Source organism: Mustela nivalis, assembly GCF_964662115.1.
Source record: "Mustela nivalis genome assembly, chromosome: 6".
NCBI classification, from domain to species: Eukaryota; Metazoa; Chordata; class Mammalia; order Carnivora; family Mustelidae; genus Mustela; species Mustela nivalis.
In genome coordinates, this window is record NC_139025.1 from 100712468 (window position 1) to 100724776 (window position 12309).

The 12309-nt window shown below is 50.8% G+C and overlaps 2 protein-coding genes across 22 annotated transcripts in view; one reads left to right on the forward strand and one right to left on the reverse strand.

Annotated features, from left to right (window-relative positions):
- DIS3L (DIS3 like exosome 3'-5' exoribonuclease) overlaps positions 1–12309 on the reverse strand; it is a 434009-nt gene that overhangs the window by 132750 nt on the left and 288950 nt on the right. The window lies entirely within an intron of this gene.
- Positions 1–12309, forward strand: part of MEGF11 (multiple EGF like domains 11) — a 346208-nt gene that overhangs the window by 54007 nt on the left and 279892 nt on the right. Inside the window, exon 1 of one of the 21 annotated variants that reach the window (XM_082737063.1) lies at positions 11404–11514. The exons of 19 other annotated variants lie outside the window; for them this stretch is intronic. The gene's annotated coding sequence lies outside the window, so the exon portion shown is untranslated. Of the gene's footprint in view, positions 1–11403; positions 11515–12309 lie in introns of those variants that run through there. One more of the 21 variants, XM_082737056.1, reaches the window with a different exon arrangement.

The following is a 12309-nucleotide window of genomic DNA, read 5'->3' on the forward strand; positions in this document are numbered from 1 at the left end:
TTCATGAAATGCTAAAATGGTTTATTTAGCAGAGGCCGGACCCTTGTCTACTGATAATGTATTAACATATGACACTAATCTGGAAATAGAAATGCATTTAAGGATTTGTCATGATCCAGGGATTGTGTTGCTTGTGCAGGCGATCCAGGGGAGGATGGAGGGGTTAGGGGTGTCTTGCTGACCCACGGAACAGTTCCTCTGGCGGGGTAAGGACCAGGCCCTGCGGGGATGCGTAATGTGCATGGGACCCCCCCCCCCCCAACCATGCTCTCCTAGAGGCTTTACTGATCACCACATCACAGACTTGATAGGGCTTCTTAGCAAGTAACAAACTTCTTTCACTTACCTGATTTTATCGGCTTCTCATAAAGATAAGTGATATTCTTACCACTCCCATTCTAAAGATGAGGAAGCTGAGGCTTGGGGAGGTTAGGTAATTTGCTGGTTACGAAGGTAGGATTTGAAGCCGGGTTTTCTGACTCCACATATTATTTCCTTGGTGTCTCAGGACAGGCTTCACAGACCCAGAGCTGGACAGGGGGAGGCGTGTGCGGGTGATTCCCTGAGAGTGCTGACCAGTGGTTTTACAGGGAGTCGAATTCAGTCTGATAACAGGAAGGGGGGGTGCTCTGCAGTGGGATCTCACTGTAGGGTCTCCATCCTTGAAGCGAGGGAGCTGGGCTTCTGTGTCAGGGTCTTCCTCATTGCTGGCTCACTGTGATGGAGTGGAGTGGGGCGGGGCAGGGTCCTAGGGGTGTGTGTGTGTGTGTGCATAGTGACCATGCTGGTCTAGTCCCCGAGCGCTTTTTTCTCTTTCAGATGAACACTGACGCTTGTCCACTCAAGGGAAGGTGTGCTTCCTGGTGAACTAGCTCGTGTGCTGGGATGACAGGTCCTTGTGCCGGTTTGAAGAACAGAATAGGAGCAGCAGAGAAGGGGGTTGTGTGCCATGTTTGCCTCTGGAAAGTGGAGTTACAATTTACTGGGGCACTGGCTTATCTTCTGCCTCTCCCTCATTCTCCTTCTTTCTCCCTTTTTCTAAAAGACCTGGAAGTCTCCCTCTATATTTCTGGCTTGGCTAATGTCTTACAAGGATCCCTGGATTACATTATCTTTGATTAGGAACCTCCTGCAGACCGGGGATATGTCCAAAGGGGAGGTTCAGACTGAGGCTCCCTCCTCAGGTTTATAGCTCTTTGAGGGAAAGCACTGGGGCTTCCTGTCTGGTATAGTGGTTTCCTAGGGTAGTAGATGCATGTCTTGCAGCATCTAGGGATGCTCCAAGAGGGGGCAGGGTCCGTGTCTCCCCCATCAGACAGGAAGCTTCCTGGAATAGGGGCTGTGTCTCTCCCATCAGACAGGGAGCTTCTTGTAACAGGGGCTGTGTTTCCTCTATCAGAAAGGGAGCTCCCTGGGGGCAGGGGCCATGTCTCCCCCATCAGAGAGGGAACTTGGAGGCAGCTTCTGTATCTGTCCATCAGACTGGCATCTCTAGAGGTGCAGCTGTCTCCTCTGTGAAACGGAACTAGTGTATCTTGGTGGTGACTGATTTGAGCCACATCCTTCCATCAGGATGTGAAAAGCCTGGGTGTTCATTTTTAAAGCCAATTCCTTTCTTCTGGGTGAGGGAAGCTGTGAGCCATTTAATTGTTTCTGGAAGCACCATTCCTTAGCATTTGGGTCTTTCTTTGGATCAAGAAGCAGAGGAGAAAACAAATAGATGTTCCTCCTTTGAAGACAGGGGGCTGTGAGTGGGCTGTAGCAATAGCTCCCAGGGAGCTGGGTGCAGGGTGGGGGCCCGGCAGAGACGGGCATAGATGCACTGGGGTGTAGCACCATGCTTTCCTGCTCAAAGGAAAAGAGATTAGGATTGAGGTCACTTGGAGGAGTGGAAAATGGCCTTCTGATGAGGAGCCCCAGCATGGGGGTTGGGGTGCTCACTGAGAGGGCTAGAAATGTTCCTATGATCCTGGTGGGTATGTGAGGGATGTTGCACTGAGTCTTTCCTATCCCTCTTTCTCTTTGTCTAAACTCGTTTCTCTCCTGGGGGTTCAGGGCTCTGCCTTGTACCTCAAAATCCTTTATGCTCATTATCCTCTGAGGTCTGTGGATAGGAGGTCTTCCCCGTCTTGCAGATGAAGAAACTGGGGGTTAGGGAGAGGAAATAACTTGTTGCATGGTATACACAGCTGGAGAGTGACAGAGCAGGGATCAGATTGTAGATTTTGAAGCAAAGCCCTTTCTCCATCACACCATATCCAAATGCCATTTTGCCAAATAAGAAGCTAGTACCAACTCATAGGCTCATTTGATAATTGCAGTTTGTAAAGGGGCAGAGGATAGTACAGAGAAAAGGGCCCACGCTGAATTCAGATGAATTCATCTACCAGCCAGGATCTTAAGGTGAGTCACTTGGGGTTACTGAAACTCATCCCTAACCATGCTGGTCCTCCTTGCTTTACAGGACAGCTGAGAGGCTTAGCTGGTGTAATGTGGTGGTTTGGAGCCTTACAGGTGGAGGGCAAATCCCGGCTCTGGTACCTTCTAGCTATGTGATCTTGGGCAAATCATGCAGCCTTTTAGAGCCTCAGCCTTGTCTTCTGTAGACTGGGAGTATGATACAGCCTATATTTTAGGATTGCTATGAATAGTTTAGCAGAATGCCTTTTCCATTTGTTGAGCTGCTGTTTAGTAGGTTTCCTTAAGAGTGTAACCCAGCCTTCAGCGTGAGTTTCCCAGATCCTTGTGATCTAGGGAAGAGATGCTCCATTGCCACTCCCATGCTCTCCTCAAAATTTCCGCAACCTGATGGTGGTATGGGGTTCATCTGGACTGGGTTGATGGCTCAGTCTGAAGCCATCTTGACATCAGAGCCTCTCCCCAAACTGCCCCCCCCCCACCATCATTCCTGGACCTCATCCCATTTAGCCTTTCACCATTCTACGAGTAAAGTCGACCCTAGTCTTCCCATGGTGCCCTTTCTGCGGCACCTTCCCCATGGCATTGTCCCCATGGCACCCCTCTGTGGTTGCCTGGCTGGCTTCAGTGGTCTCAGACCCTCAGCGCCCAGGTTCCACAAGCGGTATATCAAAGGCTTTTCTCCCCCTTGAGACAGTTCCCTCCCTAAGGAATTCTGGTGCCAGCTGTTAACATAATGGATTTTTCCACTCAACTGTGTGATGCTGAGCATCAATTGAAACCCCTGAGTTAGAGCTTAGAGTCAGGAGGGACCTTACACGTCAGCTGAATCCTTTGTGCTTTGGCCTTGAGAGTGTGTCTCTAATAAATAAAATGACCATTTTGAAGAGCAGGCTTCCTCCAGCCTGGGCTCCGACAGGAAATGTGGTCCCCACTGCAAGATAGGACAGCAGAATAGGGTTTGCAATTTTGGGGGGCTATAGTTAAAACAGGGAAAGTGCTCCGGTCCTCCTTCTGAGGCAGCCCTGGTGGCCTGGTCTGGGGGAGGAGACCATGACTGGTCTCTCCCTGGAAGTCCAGCCAGGCTGTTTTCATCCCCCTTAGCAGGTCCTCTCCAGGCTGCAGTGTTAAAATCTCCCCCTGTGAGCGCTCCAAGAGGTGAGGTTGGAATACAATTGCAGCAGGAGGGACAATAAATAAGCCAATTTATTTTATCTCACCTGCTTGGAGTTGGGGTATTTCTTAAATGGAAACAAGCAAATTTATGCAAATTACATGCAAATTAGACCCTTCCTGGATTAATAGAAAGGAAATTGAAGTTCTGGGTAGTGCCCAGGGCCTGCGTAAGGTGTATTGTGAATCTCAGTATGCCATGCGGGGTGGGGGAATGGAGGCACTCTGGGGACGGTGTGCATGTTCTGAGATCCCTGAGTGGGGTAGCAATGGTCAGATCATCTGGAATGTCCCTCTGGGGTGGGGGGTCTCAGGTGGACCAGCATTTCTGACAGGTCACTGACTGGCATTTTGAATGGTCTGTGTACTCACCCTTTCCCTCACTCCTTGCCCATCCTACCTACCTGGGACCTTGCTCAGTTCAGTTGTAGACCTGTTGGAGGAAGGCTTCCCCCGACCCCCAGCTCTTCCTCAACCACAAAGGGTTACTCTTGCCAATCCCTGTGGAGGGACATCCTACATTATTCTTTGCGTCTGTCTTCGACAACCCTTTAGAAAAGCTCCACTTAGTGTTCACCCTGAATCCTACCAGCTACAGAGTAACGTGTACTTTCATGTTTATATCCTAAGTGGAGACAGAGTATCATTGTCCTTGACCATGGCTTCATGTTGGAATCACTTAGAAAGCCTTTAATATGCTGAGATTCTGATTTGATTGCTCTGGGGAACCACATGGGCTTTGGGAATTTTCAAAGCTTCGTGATGATTCCAGAGTGCAGCCTGGTTGAAAATTACTGGCCCAGCAGTTCACTGGTAGGATGGACATATAATGACTGTGACTTCCCTAGTTGTTCCTTGGAGCCATTAAGGGCCACAGTCGTTGAGCACCTGCTAAGTGCAAGGGGTCTAGATGCACTGGCTCTCGCAACCCTCTCAGAAGTCTTGCCAGGTGAGGATCTTCCTCCTCTCCCCCCATGAGGATTTAAACAGGCTCAGGGAGGTGACATTTCTTTCCCAGCATCGCTCAGGACCGAAGCAGCAGAGGCAGGACCCAAACTGGGGTCTTTCGGACTGGAGCCCCCCTGCTCCTGCTGTCCCCTTCTCTGTTCCTCCTGGAGGTTGGCCCGGGAGAGCAGGGAGAGAAAAGGGCCTCAGTGCATCTTTGTGCAGGAGGGCAGGGCTCCAGGCCCGGGTTTGGGCTTACTGTTTTCCAGCTTTGTGACCTTGGGCTGAGCCCTTCCTAGCCCCAGCCACTCCGGGCCTACCACAGGGACTGCAGTGGGGAGCCCACTGTGGGGTAGGTGTGAGGATTAAATAAAAAATGAGATGGTGCTTTGTAAACCATGAAATGGGACGCCCACATTAATTATGTTTCTCGAACCTCCCTTTCGCACTGCCAGGGGTGACCACTGCCTCCCTCCCGTCCAGCCCCACCAGACACACAGGTGTTTTGAACATTTAACTCACTTGGTCTCCCCTTTCCTCTGCCAGAGGACTCTGCTTTATCCTCTCAGCTCGACAGAACACAAGCCGCTGTCTCCCTGCGAGAGTCGGGTGGTAATTAGGTTAAATAATTTAAAGTAACTTTTAATTTTTAAATAATTCCAATTTGCCTTTGTGCAGTGTACTTTTCTTCCCTCCCCCACTCCTCCTCCACCACCGCCTTCCTTGGCTGATTTGTTTGTTAGTTCATTTATTTATTTATTTATTTAAAAGTTTGGGTTTTTTTTTTTTTTTTTCCTTTTTCCCCCTGGATAACCAATTTGCTCCGAATGGCAGCTAGCCAGTTCGATTCAGAATAACCACAGATTGTAAGGCGAAGGCAGGAGGCAAAATCTGCTGACTGGGAAACGTCTGAAAGGCAGCTTTGCCCAAACCAACCCCCCACCCCTTGGGAAAGGAGGATAAAGAAAAGACGCACAGGCTGTGGTTAACCTTCGATTTTCTGCAAGGTGGAGGCTGGGAGAAGCCGGGTGCACAGAGGTGCTGGTGGTGGGGAGGGGGGCACAGGGAGCAGAGGGGCAGATCCTCAGAGGAGGCTGCGCACTGGGCTTAAGGGCTCCCCCTTCCATTTGGAGCGGCAGCACCTGGGGCCCTCTCCGCCCCCCAGCCTTGGGCTCCCCATCTGTGGGGTGGGCGCACCAGCACCTTCCCCATGGCCTGGAAGGTCGAGCGGGCTCTGACAGGCAGTGAATGCTCGCTGTGGGATCCAGGACCTGGGAGCAAAGAAACCCTTTGGGGTGGAGACAGAGAGCTGATAACCTGGCAAGGGCTTTTCTTTCTGCCTTTTTAGATTATAAGTGTTCACAGAATTTTATTTATTTTGAACTTTTTATATAGAAATTAATTCATGTTTATAGGAATGTTACAGAAATTGAGGTTAGCATTGTACCATGCTTTCTGGTTATTTCGTTCTTAACAGGAAGGGGTTTTGCCCCCACTTTGTAATGCCTGGAGATAGTTCTGTTGTCACTCCTGAGTGGGGGATGGGAACCCCATAAGGTAGAGTCCAGGAATCCTGCTTAACATCTTAGGATGCCCAGAAACCGCACCCCACAACCCCTTACCCCCACACAGAATGATTTAGTCCAAAATGTCCGCAGTGCCCAGGCTGAGAAACCCAGTGGAGCGTGTGTGTGTGTGTGTGTGTATCCAAACTGTTGAATAGTTGTGGATGCAATGCTCCTTTATCCCTAAATATTTCTTTCTTTTTTTTTTTAAGATTTTATTTATTTATTTGATACAGAGTGCGATCACAAGTAGGCAGAGAGGCAGGCAGAGAGAGAGGGGGAAGCAGGCTCCCCGCTGAGCAGAGAGCCCGATTCGGGGCTCGATCCCAGGACCCTGAGATCATGACCTGAGCTGGAGGCAGAGGCTTAACCCACTGAGCCACGCAGGCGCCCCATCCCTAAATATTTTAATGTGTATTTCCTAAAAGCAAGGGCATTCTCTTACATAACCACAGCTCAGTTATCAAAACATCATGGACTTGACATCGATACCGGGAAGCTGAGGTCTGATGCTGGCAGGAGTCTTCGGGGAGCATGTGGGACTCAGTGTAAAGGGCACTGGAATCGGTCATGGAAGCGATGGAAGCCTGGGCTCTAGTCTGTGGAGGTCAAGTCACACTACCCTTGACAATCTTTTGTGGTTTTCCTCCCCGCAGACTGGGGCTGACAGAGGTTCTACTGCCCTCCTCCCAGGACTGTGGGTGAGGGGACATAGATGGGAGAGGAGGGGCTTTGCCTGTGAATTCGGGGATGGCTATCATGTCGCCCACTCCAGTTGGAGCCCTCCTGCTGGGATCAGAGGTTGGCTGTGAGGAGCTGCCTCCGGCTGGTCCCTGGTGGTGGAACTCCAGCTGTGACCAGGCTTGGGGCTGTTGACAGAAATTCTGGTTCCAAGGGAACACTTGGGCTAGGCCCCCAGACCCTGCAGGGGAGCCGCTTTCTTTCCTTTGGAAGGAGGTGACCTTGACCTGGGCTTGCTGCTTGGGCTGCCCCATAGTACAGAGAGCGGGCAGAGGCCAGGGACGGGGAGGAAGGAGCTGCTGTGCCTGGGTGGCCGAAGACAGAGAAATGCTTGGCCACACATATTCCTAGATTCTCCTTTCTCTCGAGGACGAGAATGTGCTTCATTTTTCACCGAAAAGCCTTTTGTAACCTCTGTGTTGGAATTGTCCCAAAACAGTATGTTTTAAAATTTGGAATTGGAAAGAAGAAACAAACATTTATTAACTGCTTTCCGTGTAGTTACTTTCATATTCACCGCTTTTCATTCTCCCTCATATCTTGTGAGAGTGATAGTAATTAATACATTTGTTAGGAAAGGAAAACTGGTTGGGGCACCTGGGTGGCTCAGTCGGTTAAGTGGCAGACTGTTGATTTGAGCTCAGGTCTTGCTCTCAGGGTTGCGAGATTGAGGCCTGCGACTCTGTGCTGGGCATGTAGCCTGCTTGGGAGTCTCTCTCTCTCTCTCCCTCTGCCTCTTACCCCTCACTCCCCTCTCCCTGGCAGAGGGTGAAGAAAGAAATGAAACCAGGCTCAGAGAGGTTGAATAACTCACTCAAGGTCACACAGCTGACAAACTGGCAGAACTAGGATTAAAATGTAGATGGCATTTTCTTCAAAGCTACTATTGCTTCTGGTTTAAGCCCTGGCTCAGCCGTCACTAGCTCTGTGACCTTGGCTAAGTTACTTAACCTCTCTGAGCCCATTTCCTCATTACGAGAAGGGTGATAATCATGCCTGTCCTAGCTGCCAAATAGGACAGAGGGAAAGTGCTTTATAAATTGCCCATCAGTTAGCATTTTGTTATTGGCATGAGGGGAATTCGCCTTAGGGCTTCCTTCCTCTTGCACCCATTGTGTGAATAGATGGCTGCTCAGCAAGGGAATTGGCTTAGCAGGGCGAGGACCACTCAGTGACAGGCAGGGTCCCCTAGTGATGGAGACGGGGAGTACACCCATGACTAGACACATGTCAGGTGCTCTGTGCCTTTTCTTGAGGATGAACTCCCACTGGAGTTCCCTGTCCCCATCCTTCTTTCTGGAAGCCATGTTTGGTGACCTCTATGCCTTCAGAGAATGATGCCAGCTCCGTCAGCACAGGGACAGAGAAGGGAGGCCTATAGCATCACCACCCTTTGTGGCTTACGATAGAAGCCATTGCAGACTGCCCAGGTGTGGGCTACTTCTGCACAAACTCTGGGCTGCGGACCACACCACAGACCTTGAGGGCAGCTCACCGTGAACCCCTCTCCCTGCCTCCCGGAGGGTCTGTATGTACAATTCTTTCCCTTCCCTGCACCATCTGAAGTGATGGAGAAGTCTAAGAATTACGGAGTCTTGTCAGGGAGCACCCTGGGTCTGGGGGTCCTGGGCACCTCACTCTTCTCCATGTCCCCCTCTGGCTGGGCAGAACTGAACTTATGAGGAAGGGTCCAGAGGGCGGCTTCCCCCCACCCCAGGAGCTACTGAGGGGGTCCTGACATCTAGATAGGATTTGGGCAGGAGGTGACCAGGTGTGCTGATGGGAAAGGTAGCTCTGTGGCAAAGAGAAGGGCAGGAGTGGTGGCTGCGTGGTGGCTGTTTGGGGTTAGTCTAGCCCTCTGGATCACTGATGCCTCTCTGGCTAACCCTTTAAGCCCTTTAATTTCTAGGGCTCTCTGCAAAGCCCTGTTGCCGGGTTCTGCTTCTGATGAGCTGGTCTGCCTGTTGCCTGACTGCTGACTGGGCATCTGACTCACTGCCCGTGACCTTTGACTCCTGTGAGGCACCCCTGTCTCTTCTGGCCTCTCTGCTGCCTGGCTACTCCCTACCAGCACCCTCTTTTTGGGGTGGCCTCCTCTGGTCTCCTGAGTCTACCCTGGGCCACCCTGGGCTGGCAGTGAGTCCCAAGGCTTGGCTGCCTTGCCTGAGGGGACTTTTGTTTGGGTCCAGATCGTCCTCTGAAACTTATCTTCCCACTCTCATTGGTATTGCCGGAGTTTGGGATACAAGCCCAGAAAGGAAATAATTACATCCAAACACAGTGGTGTTGAAATTGTGGAAAGAAAAAAAGCCTACAAAAGCCAATTTGCTGTTTACTTTATGCAAAGTGTGCTTTGAAAGGAAGGTTAAGGATCAGGTTGGACGTGAGGAAGAACTTTCAGATCAGCCTGTGTTCCTGGTGGATCTTCTCTGCGGCAGCAGGTGCTGGCAGAGGGCAGTGTAGTACAGGGATGGGGGCAAATGAGCTACTGGCCCCGAACCTGGAAATGTCTTTGCCTAGCAATGGCCAAAGTCCTTTTGGAAGGTTCACCACTCTCGCAACAAATGAGGGAGCACATCCTATGTGTTCCGCCCTGTGTTTGGTGCTGGGCACAGAGGTGAGCAAAAAGGACATGGCTCCCCCTCCCAGGGCTCACAGTGCGGTGGGAGAGGCAGGCATGAGTCATGGTGATAGACTGGTGTATGTGCGTGGAAGGCAAGGAACATGGTTCCAGAAAGGTGTAGAGCAAAGGAGCCTGGGCAGGGGGGCTGGTTTCTTGGGGAAAGGACACCTGAGCTGACTTGAGGATGTGTAGGAGTTCACCAGACAAGAGGAATGGGGAGGAGGTAAGTCGAGTGAGCCTTGTAGATCGAGATTCAGAGTGGGTGGAAAGGTGGTGTTTTGGGAGAAGTAAAAGGAAGCATGACAGCGTGGAGAGAGGACGGGGTGCAAGAGAGGTTGGGGGAAGCAGGTGGGAGGCAGAGGTGGGATGGGCGAGGAGAGGACGAGGGTAGAGTTGGCACGGATTCCCAAGCAGGCAGGGGTGAGAGGATGGTGGGCCTGAGGTGGGAGGGGTGGAGGCGATGGGGGGACCGGTTCCGAGGCGGGAGTGCGGGCGAGCTAGAAAGCTGTTCCTCTCAGCATGAAGTGCAAACAGGGCATCCTCAGTGGGGGTGGGGAGGAAGGATGCGGATCCTTTTCTGTTTGTTTTCAGCTTTGTTGCGGTATAAGTGATGCACCAGAAACTACCCATATTTGCAGTATGCAGTTTGACGAGTGTTGACATATGTATATGCCTGGAAAACCCATCACTGTACTCAAGATCGTGAATCTCTCCACTATCCCGGAAAGTTTCCTCCGTAATCCACCCATTCCCCTCAGCCCCATGTCCAGGCGACCACTGATGAGCCTTTTGTCCTCAGGGATTAGTGTGCACGTTCTAGAAGCTTATACAAGTGGAAGCATACATTAGATAATGTACTCGTTTGTCTATCCTCGTGCAGGCAGCACAATTATTTTGAAATTTATCCATCGGACAGGTAGTCTTTCACTTGGACGTTGCTCCTCATTTTTTATAGAGGGTAAATCTCTTAAGCCTTTGCTGCCCATAGCGAGGTCTGTGGACCAGCAGCCTCTCTGTCACCCGGGGGCTTGTGAGTGATACAGAACTTCGGGCCCCGAGGGCTCAGAAGCTGCATTTTAACCAGATCCTTGGGACACTGGTTCGCACGTTAGTGTTTGAGGAGCCCTGTCTCTGGCTCTTGGGACCTCAGTTGCTTCCTCTCCTTGTTTGTGGATTACATACAGGTGCAAAGAGCTGAGTTAATTCCACTCAGTCACTTATGGTCAATGTCAGCCTTCGTGTGGCCTTTCTTTCTTGTGGCTTCCCTTGTGTACTTTCTCTGCCCTCCATCCTCATCTTCGTTACCCTCCCCCTAGAGTTACTCCCTCTCACGGGTTTAGAATTTGTTCTAAAATAGGCACACATCATTCTAGAATAGTGTCATTCTCTGCAAGCACCTGTTTTAAATTCACACACGTTTAGCTGTGCTGCAGACCTTCCGTTCCCAGCTTCTCTTGCTCACCACCACGGTTTTGGACCCGCCCTCTTGCTCTAGGAAGAGTCAGTGTGCATGGTTTGTTACTGATGCCAAGTTCTCTCTAGAGTGTTTCTACAACCTGTTTCTCATCCATTCTGCCAGGGAAGGGCGAGGGACAGCTAAGAATGTGTCCAGGTCCCCACTGCTACCCATAGCTTTGTCCTCATAGCCTGACCCTCAGTCTCCATCTTTGCAAGTGTCTTTGGCTAAATGACCCGAGTTGCCTGCAGTTCTGACTCCAATTGCTTCTTTTGCTGGTGGAAAGACCTCAGCCAACTGTCAGGCAGAAGATCTAAATAGTTATGTTTTTCTTTGAATTAAGTTTCCGGCTGTCACAGCCCATGGTCTGAAATCCTTTGATAGCCAAAGTCCCTGAGACCTTTTCTTTTCCCTTGAGCGCCTGAAGTACCTTAACTTCTGATTTTTTTTTTTTTCTTCCTGTGAATAATACACCAGCTGCTCCAGGGAGCTGACTGTTGCACCAGTTTGCAGCGCTGTTTAAAATCCCGATTCTGCAAACTCCTCAGAACGGAGAGACAGTTCCTACTCCTGTGTAATCATTTATAGATCAGGTAATGATTTCCCTCTTGGTTTAATGACAGTTCTGTTCTTGGGAAAGCTGGTCAGCGTGTCAAATATTGCTGATGTCCCCTGGGAGATCAAGTACCGTGGCTCTACCTGCTGTTCCTTCTCACCCTTGGCACCTACAGTGGGGGAGAAAAGTCACTTTGTTCAAAAGGATCTCAGGACCAGTGAGAGGGTGGGGGGTATGAGGAATGGAAGACTTGATTTGCCTTTGTCTCAGGAAGCATTTGCCTGCTTCCCTCCCTGTTCTAGTTGCTGGTTGTCTTGAGAGGGGATGCCTTGAAGAAGAGGAGGCTGGGAGTTTTGGGAGGGGGTTCTTCTGTATAAGGGGAGCCACGTGTTGACTTTTCACTGGAATCCAGCAGCTAAGAGAGATTCTACCATGTGCCAGGATCTGTGCTGATTTCATGAGGCTCAGGCTAGAAGGCTTGACTGGTTGGTTCTAGAGGATGTTCCTCTGGGAAAATGTTAGTGGGACTCTATCTCTTTTGGGGGCAAATTGGTTAGCAGTGGAGGAACCCAAAAGATGTGAGAGGTCAGTTCCTCTGGACTGTTGTGAGACGGAGTTCTGCACTCAGCAGATACAGCGCCCCTCTGCCAGCATCACACCTGAACAAAAATTTGTTTAAGAGGGTTGTCTGGGGGTGCCTGGGTGGTTCACTGGGTTAAGCCTCTGCCTGCGGCTCGGGTCATGATCTCAGGATCCTGGAATCGAGTCCCGCGTCGGGCTCTCTGCTCAGCAGGGAGCCTGCTTCCCCCTCTCTCTGTCTCTGCCTGTCTCT